Source organism: Atractosteus spatula, unplaced genomic scaffold, assembly GCF_055471065.1.
Source record: "Atractosteus spatula isolate fAtrSpa1 unplaced genomic scaffold, fAtrSpa1.hap1 Scaffold_41, whole genome shotgun sequence".
NCBI classification, from domain to species: domain Eukaryota; kingdom Metazoa; phylum Chordata; class Actinopteri; order Semionotiformes; family Lepisosteidae; genus Atractosteus; species Atractosteus spatula.
The window spans coordinates 172751-190953 of NW_028296870.1; the positions used below are offsets into that span (position 1 = coordinate 172751).

General features: G+C 55.1%; 8 non-coding genes across 8 annotated transcripts; all 8 read left to right on the forward strand.

Moving 5' to 3' along the window:
* The first annotated feature begins 835 nt into the window (after positions 1 to 835).
* Positions 836 to 908, forward strand: trnav-cac (transfer RNA valine (anticodon CAC)). Its single transcript has one exon. It is a non-coding gene; the product is annotated as a tRNA-Val (tRNA).
* Positions 909 to 6207: 5299 nt separating this feature from the next.
* On the forward strand, positions 6208 to 6280 carry trnav-aac (transfer RNA valine (anticodon AAC)). The gene has a single exon. It is a non-coding gene; the product is annotated as a tRNA-Val (tRNA).
* A 3136-nt stretch (positions 6281 to 9416) lies between these two features.
* trnaf-gaa (transfer RNA phenylalanine (anticodon GAA)) lies at positions 9417 to 9489 on the forward strand. The gene has a single exon. It is a non-coding gene; the product is annotated as a tRNA-Phe (tRNA).
* Positions 9490 to 9598: 109 nt separating this feature from the next.
* On the forward strand, positions 9599 to 9671 carry trnav-aac (transfer RNA valine (anticodon AAC)). The gene has a single exon. It is a non-coding gene; the product is annotated as a tRNA-Val (tRNA).
* A 1358-nt stretch (positions 9672 to 11029) lies between these two features.
* Positions 11030 to 11102, forward strand: trnav-cac (transfer RNA valine (anticodon CAC)). The gene has a single exon. It is a non-coding gene; the product is annotated as a tRNA-Val (tRNA).
* A 2810-nt stretch (positions 11103 to 13912) lies between these two features.
* Positions 13913 to 13984, forward strand: trnae-uuc (transfer RNA glutamic acid (anticodon UUC)). Its single transcript has one exon. It is a non-coding gene; the product is annotated as a tRNA-Glu (tRNA).
* A 453-nt stretch (positions 13985 to 14437) lies between these two features.
* trnav-cac (transfer RNA valine (anticodon CAC)) lies at positions 14438 to 14510 on the forward strand. Its single transcript has one exon. It is a non-coding gene; the product is annotated as a tRNA-Val (tRNA).
* Positions 14511 to 17845: 3335 nt separating this feature from the next.
* On the forward strand, positions 17846 to 17918 carry trnav-cac (transfer RNA valine (anticodon CAC)). Its single transcript has one exon. It is a non-coding gene; the product is annotated as a tRNA-Val (tRNA).
* Positions 17919 to 18203: the final 285 nt, after the last annotated feature.

Here is an 18203-nt window from a genome sequence, read left to right on the forward strand (position 1 = left end):
TCATTCGCGCAAGTAGTCAAAGCAGACGCCCCTATTCTGCCGTGACCCGGATTCGAACCGGGGTTGTTGCGGCCACAACGCAAAGTACTGACCACTATACGATCACAGCGAGTTACCGATACCCACGTGGCAGGGCGGAAAAGGCTGTGCTCTCTTCGTGTGATCTAATTCGGAAAAGTCCTGACGTTGCATTTCAACTGAGCCCCAGTATACATCGACCCTTCGACACTCTGAGTGACAACTCTCTTGCGCGTTTTCTCATATTTATGTAGTTTGCTTGCATGATGCCCGGAACAGCAGGGGTGTGTGCTCCCATATGGTCTAGCGGTTAGGATTTCTGGTTTTCACCCGGGCGGCCTGGGATCGACTCCCGGTATGGGAACCTGTCAGTTTTGCCTCCTGCTTTCCAAAAGATCAGCACCGTGTACGAAGGAGCCGCATTAAAACCACTCGAACGTGCAAATCGCGCGAGAAGAGGGGGCGCTTGTTTCCAACCGAAGACTTCTCGCGTGTGAGACGAGCTGATCATCCCTGCAGGAGGTGGGAGGGTTACTCTGGTAGACAGGGCTGACCTTCGGCAATAGGATTTATACTCTCCAAGATGATATTTGCACTTTCTGGAGAGGCGATTTTCTCCACTTCAGTAGCCCGATTTCGTCGATTGCGTGGAGAGGGCTGTAGAATGTGGCGCCGCCTTTCCTGCTCCGTCCATGACAGGCGTGCTGGTCTCTGGAGAGAGAGCACGGTCCATCAGCGCACTCCAATAAAGGCACTGGAAGCAGCTGAATCGCATTGGCGAAGCTCAGCGCTGGGCCGCTGGGCAGGGATTGCCACCGTTTCTGTAGTGTAGTGGTTATCACGTTCGCCTCACACGCGAAAGGTCCCCGGTTCGAAACCGGGCGGAAACAGACCGGCTTCCTTTGTCGGCACGCACAAAAGGGGATTGGGGATTCGCCTAGCGCAGTGATCGAACAGACCCACTCACCTCTTAGTGTGGCGGGATCTACACAGTGCATGTCGCAGCGCATCCTGCTTTCACTTCAATGCGCGTCCTGATGTACCCCAGTCTCCCGCGTGACAGGTGCGGATAATCACCACTATACTAACGAGGAAGACATCGCTCTCTCCGACCCCCGGCATCGTGTCCCGACCCACCGTGCTGGAAGCCGACGCCTGCTGTGATTCCTTTACGGAGCAGAAATGACAACCGAGGAGCCGAGAGATCATTTCAGCATTTCGCGTCTGAACAGAAAACACAAACGACCAACTCGGAATGATTTGCCTTTGATGCTTTCAAAGCGTTCTTTGTGCATCGAACAGACCCACTCACCTCTTAGTGTGGCGGGATCTGCACAGTGCATGTCGCAGCGCTTCCTGCTTTCACTTCAATGTGCTTCCTGATGTCGAGTCGTGTGCCGTGCGGAGGCTCTGAAAGCGAGAGCAATGAAAAGGTGCACGGCGCTGTGAAAGAAAACAGAGAAGTGAAAGGCAGTCCTTTCTCTAAGGAGGTAAAAGAAAAGCTTTCTACTCCCCGTCAGGGAATCGAACCCTGGTCTCCCGCGTGACAGGCGGGGATACTTGCCACTATACTAACGAGGAAGACACCGCACTCTCCGATCCTCGGCATCGTGTCCCGACCCAGCGTGCTGGAAGGCGACGCGTGCTGTGATTCCTTTACGGAACAGAAATGACAACCGAGGAGCCGAGAGATCATGTCAGCATTTCGCGTCTGAACGGAAAACACAAACGACCAACTCGGAATGACTTGCTTTTGACGCTTTTCAAAGCGTTCTTTGTGCACGACGACTGCGCCGCCTAGCAGATACAGATGGGTTGTACAACTCTGAACTAGCAAATGGAAGAGGGCTAAGCCCCCTCTCTTTTAGCCCAGGTTCGATCTGTCTCCCAGAATCACCAGGGCGCACGCACACACACACACCCGTGCCGTTGAAGTGCTCTGCTTCATTTCTAAGGGCAACTCAACATTCACTCCTACCCCGAGAACAGAAAAGACAGCGTCCGCAGCAACAACAGCTCAGGTCTCTGCACAGGAGCTAAGCTGCCCCCATCTCCTCTGCTCTGCGGCTCCTGCAGAGTGGAGTCCTGCCTGGAGCCGTGTTTGCAGGCGGCGGCTCCCCGCGCTCTGTCTGTGCGTCCAAGAGCTCCTGGGAGGAAGAGAGAGCCCTCCCACTCGGGGGCTTTTCCACGGTCTGTGTGAGGAGGGGCGGGTGTGTCCAGTAGCTTATCGAGCGGAAGCCTGGGGCGGCGGAGAGCTGTGATCGTGCAGACCTTGAGGTGTCACCTCTTTGTCTGCTTTCCCGCCCCCCCTCCTCCCAAGCTCTGCTCCAGAGTAGCCCGGCAACCCCTCACACCTGCACGTGTCACAACCTAAGGTGTGGTCATGAGACACCCATGGGGTGCTGCTCTGTTCTTGCTAATTGTTTCCTGCCCCTCGCAGGCAGGAGTCCATGCGAGGAAGATGCGCTGGACAGAGCTCAGAGGGCACAGCTGGGTGGCTTTCCTTCTGAGTGACGTTCCTGCAACACTCTCCCGCTCCTCTTGGTGCGCTCATGCCGCAACACAGGAAGGCTGGAGCAGGTGGCTGTGGGCTCTGCGCACTGCCGAAATAGGTCAGTTGGGAGAGCGTTAGACTGAAGATCTAAAAGTCCCTGGTTTGATCCCGGGTTTCGGCATTTTGTTTCATCGCGCCCTTTGTTCCTCTCTCCAGCGCCCCCTGCCTAAAGTGACGCTTCCCTTTCTCAGCCCGAAACGCAAGCGAGACACCAGCAGCGGTCCTTGCAGGTTTCCGTAGTGTAGCGGCTATCTCGTTCGCCTCACACGCGAAAGGTCCCCGGTTCGAGACCGGGTGGAAACAGCCTCTTTTTGCACGCTCCTGTACTTCACAGAGGTCTTGAGCGACCGGTCATTTGTTCCCAATGTATTTCCGGTGCCTTCATGCACTCTTGTACCAAACGCACGTTCCTTCTGTACGCGGAGCCGATCATTTGCAATTGGGCTGTGCCGACAGACCAGGACGAGCTCTGTCGGCTCAAAAGCAGCGCAGGACCTGCAACAACAACAGAAAGATTAGCATCCAGCGGGGGCCTCTTAGTGAGCCCAAGATCTCATCAAGAATCGGCTCCAGCAACAGGGCTGGGCGCATTGTTCCATTCTCCGACCACTCTCGGTGTAAACAAGTCCCTCCTGGTCTCTGCTTGAAATGCACTTTCCTGCGTTTGCTTTGGTGTAACTGGCTTCCCCTGCATGGGCGAATGTGAAGAAGATCCTTAGTAAGTCATTGAAGAAAACCGAGAAGAGGTCAGAGTGGCCTCTGTCGTTCATCAACGATCCAGTCAGGCAGTACTCCTCTGTAAAGCGCCGTTCGTTCACATCGATTGGCTTTTTTTTGCCTTCATTCGCGCAAGTAGTCAAAGCAGACGCCCCTATTCTGCCGTGACCCGGATTCGAACCGGGGTTGTTGCGGCCACAACGCAAAGTACTGACCACTATACGATCACGGCGAGTTACCGATACCCACGTGGCAGGGCGGAAAAGGCTGTGCTCTCTTCGTGTGACCTAATTCGGAAAAGTCCTGACGTTGCATTTCAACTGAGCCCCAGTATACATCGACCCTTCGACACTCTGAGTGACAACTCTCTTGCGTGTTTTCTCATATTTATGTAGTTTGCTTGCATGATGCCCGGAACAGCGGGGTTGTGTGCTCCCATATGGTCTAGCAGTTAGGATTCCTGGTTTTCACCCAGGCGGCCCGGGTTTGACTCCCGGTATGGGAACGTGTCAGTTTTGCCTCCTGCTTTCCAAAAGATCAGCACCGTGTACGAAGGAGCCGCATTAAAACCACTCGAACGTGCAAAACGCGCGAGAAGAGGGGGCGCTTGTTTCCAACCGAAGACTTCTCGCGTGTGAGACGAGCTGATCATCGCTGCAGGAGGTGGGAGGGTTACTCTGGTAGACAGGGCTGACCTTCGGCAATAGGATTTATACTCTCCAAGATGATATTTGCACTTTCTGGAGAGGCGATTTTCTCCACTTCAGTAGCCCGATTTCGTCGATTGCGTGGAGAGGGCTGTAGAATGTGGCGCCGCTTTTCCTGCTCCGTCCATGACAGGCGTGCTGGTCTCTGGAGAGAGAGCACGGTCCATCAGCGCACTCCAATAAAGGCACTGGAAGCAGCTGAATCGCATTGGCGAAGCTCAGCACTGGGCCGCTGGGAAGGGTTTGCTACCGTTTCCGTAGTGTAGTGGTTATCACGTTTGCCTCCCACGCGAAAAGTCAATGGTTCGAAACTGGGCGGAAACAGACCGGCTTCTTTTGTCGCCACGCACAAAAGGGGATTGGGGATTCGCCTAGCGCTGTGATCGCACAGACTCACTCACCTCTTAGTGTGGCGGGATCTGCACAGTGCATGTCGCAGCGCATCCTGCTTTCACTCCAATGCGCGTCCTGATGTACCCCAGTCTCCCGCGTGACAGGTGGGGATAATCACCACTATACTAACGAGGAAGACATCGCACCCTTCGACCCCCGGCATCGTGTCCCGACCCACCGTGCTGGAAGCCGACGCGTGCTGTGATTCCTTTACGGAGCAGAAATGACAACCGAGGAGCCGAGAGATCATTTCAGCATTTCGCGTCTGAACAGAAAACACAAACGACCAACTCGGAATGACTTGCCTTTGACGCTTATCAAAGCGTTCTTTGTGCATCGAACAGACCCACTCACCTCTTAGTGTGGCGGGATCTGCACAGTGCATGTCGCAGCGCTTCCTGCTTTCACTTCAATGTGCTTTCTGATGTCGAGTCGTGTGCCGTGCGGAGGCTCTGAAAGCGAGAGCAATGAAAAGGTGCACGACGCTGTGAAAGAAAACAGAGAAGTGAAAGGCAGTCCTTTCTCTAAGGAGGTAAAAGAAAAGCTTTCTACTCCCCGTCGGGGAATCGAACCCCGGTCTCACGCGTGACAGGCAAGGATACTCGCCACTATACTAACGAGGAAGACGTCACACCCTTCGATCCCCGGCATCGTGTCCCGACCCAGCGTGCTGGAAGGCGACGCGTGCTGTGATTCCTTTACGGAGCAGAAATGACAACCGAGGAGCCGAGAGATCATTTCAGCATTTCGCGTCTGAACGGAAAACACAAACGACCAACTCGGAATGACTTGCTTTTGACGCTTTTCAAAGCGTTCTTTGTGCACGACGACTGCGCCGCCTAGCAGATACAAATGGGTTGTACAACTCTGAACTAGCAAATGGAAGAGGGCTAAGCCCCCTCTCTTTTAGCCCAGGTTCGATCTGTCTCCCAGAATCACCAGGGCGCACGCACACACACACACCCGTGCCGTTGAAGTGCTCTGCTTCATTTCTAAGGGCAACTCAACATTCACTCCTACCCCGAGAACAGAAAAGACAGCGTCCGCAGCAACAACAGCTCAGGTCTCTGCACAGGAACTAAGCTGCCCCCATCTCCTCTGCTCTGCGGCTCCTGTGGAGTGGAGTCCTGCCTGGAGCCGTGTTTGCAGGCGGCGGCTCCCCGCGCTCTGTCTGTGCGTCGTGTCCAAGAGCTCCTGGGAGGAAGAGAGAGCCCTCCCACTCGGGGGCTTTTCCACGGTCTGTGTGAGGAGGGGCGGGTGTGTCCAGTAGCTTATCGAGCGGAAGCCTGGGGCGGCGGAGAGCTGTGATCGTGCAGACCTTGAGGTGTCACCTCTTTGTCTGCTTTCCCGCCCCCCCTCCGCCCAAGCTCTGCTCCAGAGTAGCCCGGCAACCCCTCACACCTGCACGTGTCACAACCTAAGGTGTGGTCATGAGACACCCATGGGGTGCTGTTCTGTTCTTGCTAATTGTTTCCTGCCCGTCGCAGGCAGGAGTCCATGCGAGGAAGATGCGCTGGACAGAGCTCAGAGGGCGCAGCTGGGTGGCTTTCCTTCTGAGTGACGTTCCTGCAACACTCTCCCGCTCCTCTTGGTGCGCTCATGCCGCTGGAGCAGGTGGCTGTGGGCTCTGTGCACTGCCGAAATAGCTCAGTTGGGAGAGCGTTAGACTGAAGATCTAAAGGTCCCTGGTTCGATCCCGGGTTTTGGCATTTTGTTTCATCGCGCCCTTTGTTCCTCTCTCCAGCGCCCCCTGCCTAAAGTGACGCTTCCCTTTCTCAGCCCGAAACGCAAGCGAGACACCAGCAGCGGTCCCTGCAGGTTTCCGTAGTGTAGCGGCTATCACGTTCGCCTAACACGCGAAAGGTCCCCGGTTCGAGACCGGGCGGAAACAGCCTCTTGTTGCACGCTCCTGTACTTCACAGAGGTCTTGAGCGACCGGTCATTTGTTCCCAATGTATTTCCGGTGCCTTCATGCACTCTTGTACCAAACGCACGTTCCTTCTGTACGCGGAGCCGATCATTTGCAATTGGGCTGTGCCGACAGACCAGGACGAGCTCTGTCGGCTCAAAAGCAGCGCAGGACCTGCAAGAACAACAGAAAGATTAGCATCCAGTGAGCCCAAGATCTCATCAAGAATCGGCTCCAGCAACAGGGCTGGGCGCATTGTTCCATTCTCCGACCACTCTCGGTGTAAACAAGTCCCTCCTGGTCTCTGCTTGAAATGCACTTTCCTGCGTTTGCTTTGGTGTAACTGGCTTCCCCTGCATGGGCGAATGTGAAGAAGATCCTTAGTAAGTCGTTGAAGAAAACCGAGAAGAGGTCGGAGTGGCCTCTGTCGTTCATCAACGATCCAGTCAGGCAGTACTCCTCTGTAAAGCGCCGTTCGTTCACATCGATTGGCTTTCTTTTGCCTTCATTCGCGCAAGTAGTAAAAGTAGACGCCCCTATTCTGCCGTGACCCGGATTCGAACCGGGGTTGTTGCGGCCACAACGCAAAGTACTGACCACTATACGATCACGGCGAGTTACCGATACACACATGGTAGGGCGGAAAAGGCTGTGCTCTCTTCGTGTGACCTAATTCGGAAAAGTCCTGACGTTGCATTTCAACTGAGCCCCAGTATACATCGACCCTTCGACACTCTGAGTGACAACTCTCTTGCGTGTTTTCTCATATTTATGTAGTTTGCTTGCATGATGCCCGGAACAGCGGGGTTGTGTGCTCCCATATGGTCTAGCGGTTAGGATTCCTGGTTTTCACCCAGGCGGCCCGGGTTTGACTCCCGGTATGGGAACGTGTCAGTTTTGCCTCCTGCTTTCCAAAAGATCAGCACCGTGTACGAAGGAGCCGCATTAAAACCACTCGAACGTGCAAAACGCGCGAGAAGAGGGGGCGCTTGTTTCCAACCGAAGACTTCTCGCGTGTGAGACGAGCTGATCATCGCTGCAGGAGGTGGGAGGGTTACTCTGGTAGACAGGGCTGACCTTCGGCAATAGGATTTATACTCTCCAAGATGATATTTGCACTTTCTGGAGAGGCGATTTTCTCCACTTCAGTAGCCCGATTTCGTCGATTGCGTGGAGAGGGCTGTAGAATGTGGCGCCGCTTTTCCTGCTCCGTCCATGACAGGCGTGCTGGTCTCTGGAGAGAGAGCACGGTCCATCAGCGCACTCCAATAAAGGCACTGGAAGCAGCTGAATCGCATTGGCGAAGCTCAGCACTGGGCCGCTGGGAAGGGTTTGCTACCGTTTCCGTAGTGTAGTGGTTATCACGTTTGCCTCCCACGCGAAAAGTCAATGGTTCGAAACTGGGCGGAAACAGACCGGCTTCTTTTGTCGCCACGCACAAAAGGGGATTGGGGATTCGCCTAGCGCTGTGATCGCACAGACCCACTCACCTCTTAGTGTGGCGGGATCTGCACAGTGCATGTCGCAGCGCATCCTGCTTTCACTCCAATGCGCGTCCTGATGTACCCCAGTCTCCCGCGTGACAGGTGGGGATAATCACCACTATACTAACGAGGAAGACATCACACCCTTCGACCCCCGGCATCGTGTCCCGACCCACCGTGCTGGAAGCCGACGCGTGCTGTGATTCCTTTACGGAGCAGAAATGACAACCGAGGAGCCGAGAGATCATTTCAGCATTTCGCGTCTGAACAGAAAACACAAACGACCAACTCGGAATGACTTGCCTTTGACGCTTATCAAAGCGTTCTTTGTGCATCGAACAGACCCACTCACCTCTTAGTGTGGCGGGATCTGCACACTGCATGTCGCAGCGCTTCCTGCTTTCACTTCAATGTGCTTTCTGATGTCGAGTCGTGTGCCGTGCGGAGGCTCTGAAAGCGAGAGCAATGAAAAGGTGCACGACGCTGTGAAAGAAAACAGAGAAGTGAAAGGCAGTCCTTTCTCTAAGGAGGTAAAAGAAAAGCTTTCTACTCCCCGTCGGGGAATCGAACCCCGGTCTCACGCGTGACAGGCAAGGATACTCGCCACTATACTAACGAGGAAGACATCACACCCTTCGATCCCCGGCATCGTGTCCCGACCCAGCGTGCTGGAAGGCGACGCGTGCTGTGATTCCTTTACGGAGCAGAAATGACAACCGAGGAGCCGAGAGATCATTTCAGCATTTCGCGTCTGAACGGAAAACACAAACGACCAACTCGGAATGACTTGCTTTTGACGCTTTTCAAAGCGTTCTTTGTGCACGATGACTGCGCCGCCTAGCAGATACAAATGGGTTGTACAACTCTGAACTAGCAAATGGAAGAGGGCTAAGCCCCCTCTCTTTTAGCCCAGGTTCGATCTGTCTCCCAGAATCACCAGGGCGCACGCACACACACACACCCGTGCCGTTGAAGTGCTCTGCTTCATTTCTAAGGGCAACTCAACATTCACTCCTACCCCGAGAACAGAAAAGACAGCGTCCGCAGCAACAACAGCTCAGGTCTCTGCACAGGAACTAAGCTGCCCCCATCTCCTCTGCTCTGCGGCTCCTGTGGAGTGGAGTCCTGCCTGGAGCCGTGTTTGCAGGCGGCGGCTCCCCGCGCTCTGTCTGTGCGTCGTGTCCAAGAGCTCCTGGGAGGAAGAGAGAGCCCTCCCACTCGGGGGCTTTTCCACGGTCTGTGTGAGGAGGGGCGGGTGTGTCCAGTAGCTTATCGAGCGGAAGCCTGGGGCGGCGGAGAGCTGTGATCGTGCAGACCTTGAGGTGTCACCTCTTTGTCTGCTTTCCCGCCCCCCCTCCGCCCAAGCTCTGCTCCAGAGTAGCCCGGCAACCCCTCACACCTGCACGTGTCACAACCTAAGGTGTGGTCATGAGACACCCATGGGGTGCTGTTCTGTTCTTGCTAATTGTTTCCTGCCCGTCGCAGGCAGGAGTCCATGCGAGGAAGATGCGCTGGACAGAGCTCAGAGGGCGCAGCTGGGTGGCTTTCCTTCTGAGTGACGTTCCTGCAACACTCTCCCGCTCCTCTTGGTGCGCTCATGCCGCTGGAGCAGGTGGCTGTGGGCTCTGTGCACTGCCGAAATAGCTCAGTTGGGAGAGCGTTAGACTGAAGATCTAAAGGTCCCTGGTTCGATCCCGGGTTTCGGCATTTTGTTTCATCGCGCCCTTTGTTCCTCTCTCCAGCGCCCCCTGCCTAAAGTGACGCTTCCCTTTCTCAGCCTGAAACGCAAGCGAGACACCAGCAGCGGTCCCTGCAGGTTTCCGTAGTGTAGCGGCTATCACGTTCGCCTAACACGCGAAAGGTCCCCGGTTCGAGACCGGGCGGAAACAGCCTCTTGTTGCACGCTCCTGTACTTCACAGAGGTCTTGAGCGACCGGTCATTTGTTCCCAATGTATTTCCGGTGCCTTCATGCACTCTTGTACCAAACGCACGTTCCTTCTGTACGCGGAGCCGATCATTTGCAATTGGGCTGTGCCGACAGACCAGGACGAGCTCTGTCGGCTCAAAAGCAGCGCAGGACCTGCAAGAACAACAGAAAGATTAGCATCCAGTGAGCCCAAGATCTCATCAAGAATCGGCTCCAGCAACAGGGCTGGGCGCATTGTTCCATTCTCCGACCACTCTCGGTGTAAACAAGTCCCTCCTGGTCTCTGCTTGAAATGCACTTTCCTGCGTTTGCTTTGGTGTAACTGGCTTCCCCTGCATGGGCGAATGTGAAGAAGATCCTTAGTAAGTCGTTGAAGAAAACCGAGAAGAGGTCGGAGTGGCCTCTGTCGTTCATCAACGATCCAGTCAGGCAGTACTCCTCTGTAAAGCGCCGTTCGTTCACATCGATTGGCTTTTTTTTGCCTTCATTCGCGCAAGTAGTAAAAGCAGACGCCCCTATTCTGCCGTGACCCGGATTCGAACCGGGGTTGTTGCGGCCACAACGCAAAGTACTGACCACTATACGGTCACGGCGAGTTACCGATACACACATGGTACGGCGGAAAAGGCTGTGCTCTCTTCGTGTGACCTAATTCGGAAAAGTCCTGACGTTGCATTTCAACTGAGCCCCAGTATACATCGACCGTTCGACACTCTGAGTGACAACTCTCTTGCGTGTTTTCTCATATTTATGTAGTTTGCTTGCATGATGCCCGGAACAGCGGGGTTCTGTGCTCCCATATGGTCTAGCGGTTAGGATTCCTGGTTTTCACCCAGGCAGCCCGGGTTTGACTCCCGGTATGGGAACGTGTCAGTTTTGCCTCCTGCTTTCCAAAAGATCAGCACCGTGTACGAAGGAGCCGCATTAAAACCACTCGAACGTGCAAAACGCGCGAGAAGAGGGGGCGCTTGTTTCCAACCGAAGACTTCTCGCGTGTGAGACGAGCTGATCATCGCTGCAGGAGGTGGGAGGGTTACTCTGGTAGACAGGGCTGACCTTCGGCAATAGGATTTATACTCTCCAAGATGATATTTGCACTTTCTGGAGAGGCGATTTTCTCCACTTCAGTAGCCCGATTTCGTCGATTGCGTGGAGAGGGCTGTAGAATGTGGCGCCGCCTTTCCTGCTCCGTCCATGACAGGCGTGCTGGTCTCTGGAGAGAGAGCACGGTCCATCAGCGCACTCCAATAAAGGCACTGGAAGCAGCTGAATCGCATTGGCGAAGCTCAGCGCTGGGCCGCTGGGCAGGGATTGCCTCCGTTTCCGTAGTGTAGTGGTTATCACGTTCGCCTCACACGCGAAAGGTCCCCGGTTCGAAACCGGGCGGAAACAGACCGGCTTCCTTTGTCGGCACGCACAAAAGGGGATTGGGGATTCGCCTAGCGCAGTGATCGAACAGACCCACTCACCTCTTAGTGTGGCGGGATCTGCACAGTGCATGTCGCAGCGCATCCTGCTTTCACTTCAATGCGCGTCCTGATGTACCCCAGTCTCCCGCGTGACAGGTGCGGATAATCACCACTATACTAACGAGGAAGACATCGCTCTCTCCGACCCCCGGCATCGTGTCCCGACCCACCGTGCTGGAAGCCGACGCCTGCTGTGATTCCTTTACGGAGCAGAAATGACAACCGAGGAGCCGAGAGATCATTTCAGCATTTCGCGTCTGAACAGAAAACACAAACGACCAACTCGGAATGATTTGCCTTTGATGCTTTCAAAGCGTTCTTTGTGCATCGAACAGACCCACTCACCTCTTAGTGTGGCGGGATCTGCACAGTGCATGTCGCAGCGCTTCCTGCTTTCACTTCAATGTGCTTCCTGATGTCGAGTCGTGTGCCGTGCGGAGGCTCTGAAAGCGAGAGCAATGAAAAGGTGCACGGCGCTGTGAAAGAAAACAGAGAAGTGAAAGGCAGTCCTTTCTCTAAGGAGGTAAAAGAAAAGCTTTCTACTCCCCGTCAGGGAACCGAACCCTGGTCTCCCGCGTGACAGGCGGGGATACTTGCCACTATACTAACGAGGAAGACACCGCACTCTCCGATCCTCGGCATCGTGTCCCGACCCAGCGTGCTGGAAGGCGACGCGTGCTGTGATTCCTTTACGGAACAGAAATGACAACCGAGGAGCCGAGAGATCATGTCAGCATTTCGCGTCTGAACGGAAAACACAAACGACCAACTCGGAATGACTTGCTTTTGACGCTTTTCAAAGCGTTCTTTGTGCACGACGACTGCGCCGCCTAGCAGATACAGATGGGTTGTACAACTCTGAACTAGCAAATGGAAGAGGGCTAAGCCCCCTCTCTTTTAGCCCAGGTTCGATCTGTCTCCCAGAATCACCAGGGCGCACGCACACACACCCGTGCCGTTGAAGTGCTCTGCTTCATTTCTAAGGGCAACTCAACATTCACTCCTACCCCGAGAACAGAAAAGACAGCGTCCGCAGCAACAACAGCTCAGGTCTCTGCACAGGAGCTAAGCTGCCCCCATCTCCTCTGCTCTGCGGCTCCTGCGGAGTGGAGTCCTGCCTGGAGCCGTGTTTGCAGGCGGCGGCTCCCCGCGCTCTGTCTGTGCGTCCAAGAGCTCCTGGGAGGAAGAGAGAGCCCTCCCACTCGGGGGCTTTTCCACGGTCTGTGTGAGGAGGGGCGGGTGTGTCCAGTAGTTTATCGAGCGGAAGCCTGGGGCGGCGGAGAGCTGTGATCGTGCAGACCTTGAGGTGTCACCTCTTTGTCTGCTTTCCCGCCCCCCCTCCGCCCAAGCTCTGCTCCAGAGTAGCCCGGCAACCCCTCACACCTGCACGTGTCACAACCTAAGGTGTGGTCATGAGACACCCATGGGGTGCTGCTCTGTTCTTGCTAATTGTTTCCTGCCCGTCGCAGGCAGGAGTCCATGCGAGGAAGATGCGCTGGACAGAGCTCAGAGGGCACAGCTGGGTGGCTTTCCTTCTGAGTGACGTTCCTGCAACACTCTCCCGCTCCTCTTGGTGCGCTCATGCCGCAACACAGGAAGGCTGGAGCAGGTGGCTGTGGGCTCTGCGCACTGCCGAAATAGGTCAGTTGGGAGAGCGTTAGACTGAAGATCTAAAAGTCCCTGGTTTGATCCCGGGTTTCGGCATTTTGTTTCATCGCGCCCTTTGTTCCTCTCTCCAGCGCCCCCTGCCTAAAGTGACGCTTCCCTTTCTCAGCCCGAAACGCAAGCGAGACACCAGCAGCGGTCCCTGCAGGTTTCCGTAGTGTAGCGGCTATCACGTTCGCCTCACACGCGAAAGGTCCCCGGTTCGGGACCGGGCGGAAACAGCCTCTTTTTGCACGCTCCTGTACTTCACAGAGGTCTTGAGCGACCGGTCATTTGTTCCCAATGTATTTCCGGTGCCTTCATGCACTCTTGTACCAAACGCACGTTCCTTCTGTACGCGGAGCCGATCATTTGCAATTGGGCTGTGCCGACAGACCAGGACGAGCTCTGTCGGCTCAAAAGCAGCGCAGGACCTGCAACAACAACAGAAAGATTAGCATCCAGCGGGGGCCTCTTAGTGAGCCCAAGATCTCATCAAGAATCGGCTCCAGCAACAGGGCTGGGCGCATTGTTCCATTCTCCGACCACTCTCGGTGTAAACAAGTCCCTCCTGGTCTCTGCTTGAAATGCACTTTCCTGCGTTTGCTTTGGGGTAACTGGCTTCCCCTGCATGGGCGAATGTGAAGAAGATCCTTAGTAAGTCATTGAAGAAAACCGAGAAGAGGTCAGAGTGGCCTCTGTCGTTCATCAACGATCCAGTCAGGCAGTACTCCTCTGTAAAGCGCCGTTCGTTCACATCGATTGGCTTTTTTTTGCCTTCATTCGCGCAAGTAGTCAAAGCAGACGCCCCTATTCTGCTGTGACCCGGATTCGAACCGGGGTTGTTGCGGCCACAACGCAAAGTACTGACCACTATACGATCACGGCGAGTTACCGATACCCACGTGGCAGGCCGGAAAAGGCTGTGCTCTCTTCGTGTGACCTAATTCGGAAAAGTCCTGACGTTGCATTTCAACTGAGCCCCAGTATACATCGACCCTTCGACACTCTGAGTGACAACTCTCTTGCGCGTTTTCTCATATTTATGTAGTTTGCTTGCATGATGCCCGGAACAGCAGGGGTGTGTGCTCCCATATGGTCTAGCGGTTAGGATTCCTGGTTTTCACCCAGGCGGCCCGGGTTCGACTCCCGGTATGGGAACGTGTCAGTTTTGCCTCCTGCTTTCCAAAAGATCAGCACCGTGTACGAAGGAGCCGCATTAAAACCACTCGAACGTGCAAAACGCGCGAGAAGAGGGGGCGCTTGTTTCCAACCGAAGACTTCTCGCGTGTGAGACGAGCTGATCATCCCTGCAGGAGGTGGGAGGGTTACTCTGGTAGACAGGGCTGACCTTCGGCAATAGGATTTATACTCTCCAAGATGATATTTGCACTTTCTGGAGAGGCGATTTTCTCCACTTCAGTAGCCCGATTTCGTCGATTGCGTGGAGAGGGCTGTAGAATGTGGCGCCGCCTTTCCTGCTCCGTCCATGACAGGCGTGCTGGTCTCTGGAGAGAGAGCACGGTCCATCAGCGCACTCCAATAAAGGCACTGGAAGCAGCTGAATCGCATTGGCGAAGCTCAGCGCTGGGCCGCTGGGCAGGGATTGCCACCGTTTCCGTAGTGTAGTGGTTATCACGTTCGCCTCACACGCGAAAGGTCCCCGGTTCGAAACCGGGCGGAAACAGACCGGCTTCCTTTGTCGGCACGCACAAAAGGGGATTGGGGATTCGCCTAGCGCAGTGATCGAACAGACCCACTCACCTCTTAGTGTGGCGGGATCTGCACAGTGCATGTCGCAGCGCATCCTGCTTTCACTTCAATGCGCGTCCTGATGTACCCCAGTCTCCCGCGTGACAGGTGCGGATAATCACCACTATACTAACGAGGAAGACATCGCTCTCTCCGACCCCCGGCATCGTGTCCCGACCCACCGTGCTGGAAGCCGACGCCTGCTGTGATTCCTTTACGGAGCAGAAATGACAACCGAGGAGCCGAGAGATCATTTCAGCATTTCGCGTCTGAACAGAAAACACAAACGACCAACTCGGAATGATTTGCCTTTGATGCTTTCAAAGCGTTCTTTGTGCGTCGAACAGACCCACTCACCTCTTAGTGTGGCGGGATCTGCACAGTGCATGTCGCAGCGCTTCCTGCTTTCACTTCAATGTGCTTCCTGATGTCGAGTCGTGTGCCGTGCGGAGGCTCTGAAAGCGAGAGCAATGAAAAGGTGCACGGCGCTGTGAAAGAAAACAGAGAAGTGAAAGGCAGTCCTTTCTCTAAGGAGGTAAAAGAAAAGCTTTCTACTCCCCGTCAGGGAATCGAACCCTGGTCTCCCGCGTGACAGGCGGGGATACTTGCCACTATACTAACGAGGAAGACACCGCACTCTCCGATCCTCGGCATCGTGTCCCGACCCAGCGTGCTGGAAGGCGACGCGTGCTGTGATTCCTTTACGGAACAGAAATGACAACCGAGGAGCCGAGAGATCATTTCAGCATTTCGCGTCTGAACGGAAAACACAAACGACCAACTCGGAATGACTTGCTTTTGACGCTTTTCAAAGCGTTCTTTGTGCACGACGACTGCGCCGCCTAGCAGATACAGATGGGTTGTACAACTCTGAACTAGCAAATGGAAGAGGGCTAAGCCCCCTCTCTTTTAGCCCAGGTTCGATCTGTCTCCCAGAATCACCAGGGCGCACGCACACACACCCGTGCCGTTGAAGTGCTCTGCTTCATTTCTAAGGGCAACTCAACATTCACTCCTACCCCGAGAACAGAAAAGACAGCGTCCGCAGCAACAACAGCTCAGGTCTCTGCACAGGAGCTAAGCTGCCCCCATCTCCTCTGCTCTGCGGCTCCTGCGGAGTGGAGTCCTGCCTGGAGCCGTGTTTGCAGGCGGCGGCTCCCCGCGCTCTGTCTGTGCGTCCAAGAGCTCCTGGGAGGAAGAGAGAGCCCTCCCACTCGGGGGCTTTTCCACGGTCTGTGTGAGGAGGGGCGGGTGTGTCCAGTAGCTTATCGAGCGGAAGCCTGGGGCGGCGGAGAGCTGTGATCGTGCAGACCTTGAGGTGTCACCTCTTTGTCTGCTTTCCCGCCCCCCCTCCGCCCAAGCTCTGCTCCAGAGTAGCCCGGCAACCCCTCACACCTGCACGTGTCACAACCTAAGGTGTGGTCATGAGACACCCATGGGGTGCTGCTCTGTTCTTGCTAATTGTTTCCTGCCCGTCGCAGGTAGGAGTCCATGCGAGGAAGATGCGCTGGACAGAGCTCAGAGGGCACAGCTGGGTGGCTTTCCTTCTGAGTGACGTTCCTGCAACACTCTCCCGCTCCTCTTGGTGCGCTCATGCCGCAACACAGGAAGGCTGGAGCAGGTGGCTGTGGGCTCTGCGCACTGCCGAAATAGGTCAGTTGGGAGAGCGTTAGACTGAAGATCTAAAAGTCCCTGGTTTGATCCCGGGTTTCGGCATTTTGTTTCATCGCGCCCTTTGTTCCTCTCTCCAGCGCCCCCTGCCTAAAGTGACGCTTCCCTTTCTCAGCCCGAAACGCAAGCGAGACACCAGCAGCGGTCCCTGCAGGTTTCCGTAGTGTAGCGGCTATCACGTTCGCCTCACACGCGAAAGGTCCCCGGTTCGAGACCGGGCGGAAACAGCCTCTTTTTGCACGCTCCTGTACTTCACAGAGGTCTTGAGCGACCGGTCATTTGTTCCCAATGTATTTCCGGTGCCTTCATGCACTCTTGTACCAAACGCACGTTCCTTCTGTACGCGGAGCCGATCATTTGCAATTGGGCTGTGCCGACAGACCAGGACGAGCTCTGTCGGCTCAAAAGCAGCGCAGGACCTGCAACAACAACAGAAAGATTAGCATCCAGCGGGGGCCTCTTAGTGAGCCCAAGATCTCATCAAGAATCGGCTCCAGCAACAGGGCTGGGCGCATTGTTCCATTCTCCGACCACTCTCGGTGTAAACAAGTCCCTCCTGGTCTCTGCTTGAAATGCACTTTCCTGCGTTTGCTTTGGTGTAACTGGCTTCCCCTGCATGGGCGAATGTGAAGAAGATCCTTAGTAAGTCATTGAAGAAAACCGAGAAGAGGTCAGAGTGGCCTCTGTCGTTCATCAACGATCCAGTCAGGCAGTACTCCTCTGTAAAGCGCCGTTCGTTCACATCGATTGGCTTTTTTTTGCCTTCATTCGCGCAAGTAGTCAAAGCAGACGCCCCTATTCTGCCGTGACCCGGATTCGAACCGGGGTTGTTGCGGCCACAACGCAAAGTACTGACCACTATACGATCACGGCGAGTTACCGATACCCACGTGGCAGGCCGGAAAAGGCTGTGCTCTCTTCGTGTGATCTAATTCGGAAAAGTCCTGACGTTGCATTTCAACTGAGCCCCAGTATACATCGACCCTTCGACACTCTGAGTGACAACTCTCTTGCGCGTTTTCTCATATTTATGTAGTTTGCTTGCATGATGCCCGGAACAGCAGGGGTGTGTGCTCCCATATGGTCTAGCGGTTAGGATTTCTGGTTTTCACCCGGGCGGCCTGGGATCGACTCCCGGTATGGGAAACTGTCAGTTTTGCCTCCTGCTTTCCAAAAGATCAGCACCGTGTACGAAGGAGCCGCATTAAAACCACTCGAACGTGCAAATCGCGCGAGAAGAGGGGGCGCTTGTTTCCAACCGAAGACTTCTCGCGTGTGAGACGAGCTGATCATCCCTGCAGGAGGTGGGAGGGTTACTCTGGTAGACAGGGCTGACCTTCGGCAATAGGATTTATACTCTCCAAGATGATATTTGCACTTTCTGGAGAGGCGATTTTCTCCACTTCAGTAGCCCGATTTCGTCGATTGCGTGGAGAGGGCTGTAGAATGTGGCGCCGCCTTTCCTGCTCCGTCCATGACAGGCGTGCTGGTCTCTGGAGAGAGAGCACGGTCCATCAGCGCACTCCAATAAAGGCACTGGAAGCAGCTGAATCGCATTGGCGAAGCTCAGCGCTGGGCCGCTGGGCAGGGATTGCCACCGTTTCCGTAGTGTAGTGGTTATCACGTTCGCCTCACACGCGAAAGGTCCCCGGTTCGAAACCGGGCGGAAACAGACCGGCTTCCTTTGTCGGCACGCACAAAAGGGGATTGGGGATTCGCCTAGCGCAGTGATCGAACAGACCCACTCACCTCTTAGTGTGGCGGGATCTGCACAGTGCATGTCGCAGCGCATCCTGCTTTCACTTCAATGCGCGTCCTGATGTACCCCAGTCTCCCGCGTGACAGGTGCGGATAATCACCACTATACTAACGAGGAAGACATCGCTCTCTCCGACCCCCGGCATCGTGTCCCGACCCACCGTGCTGGAAGCCGACGCCTGCTGTGATTCCTTTACGG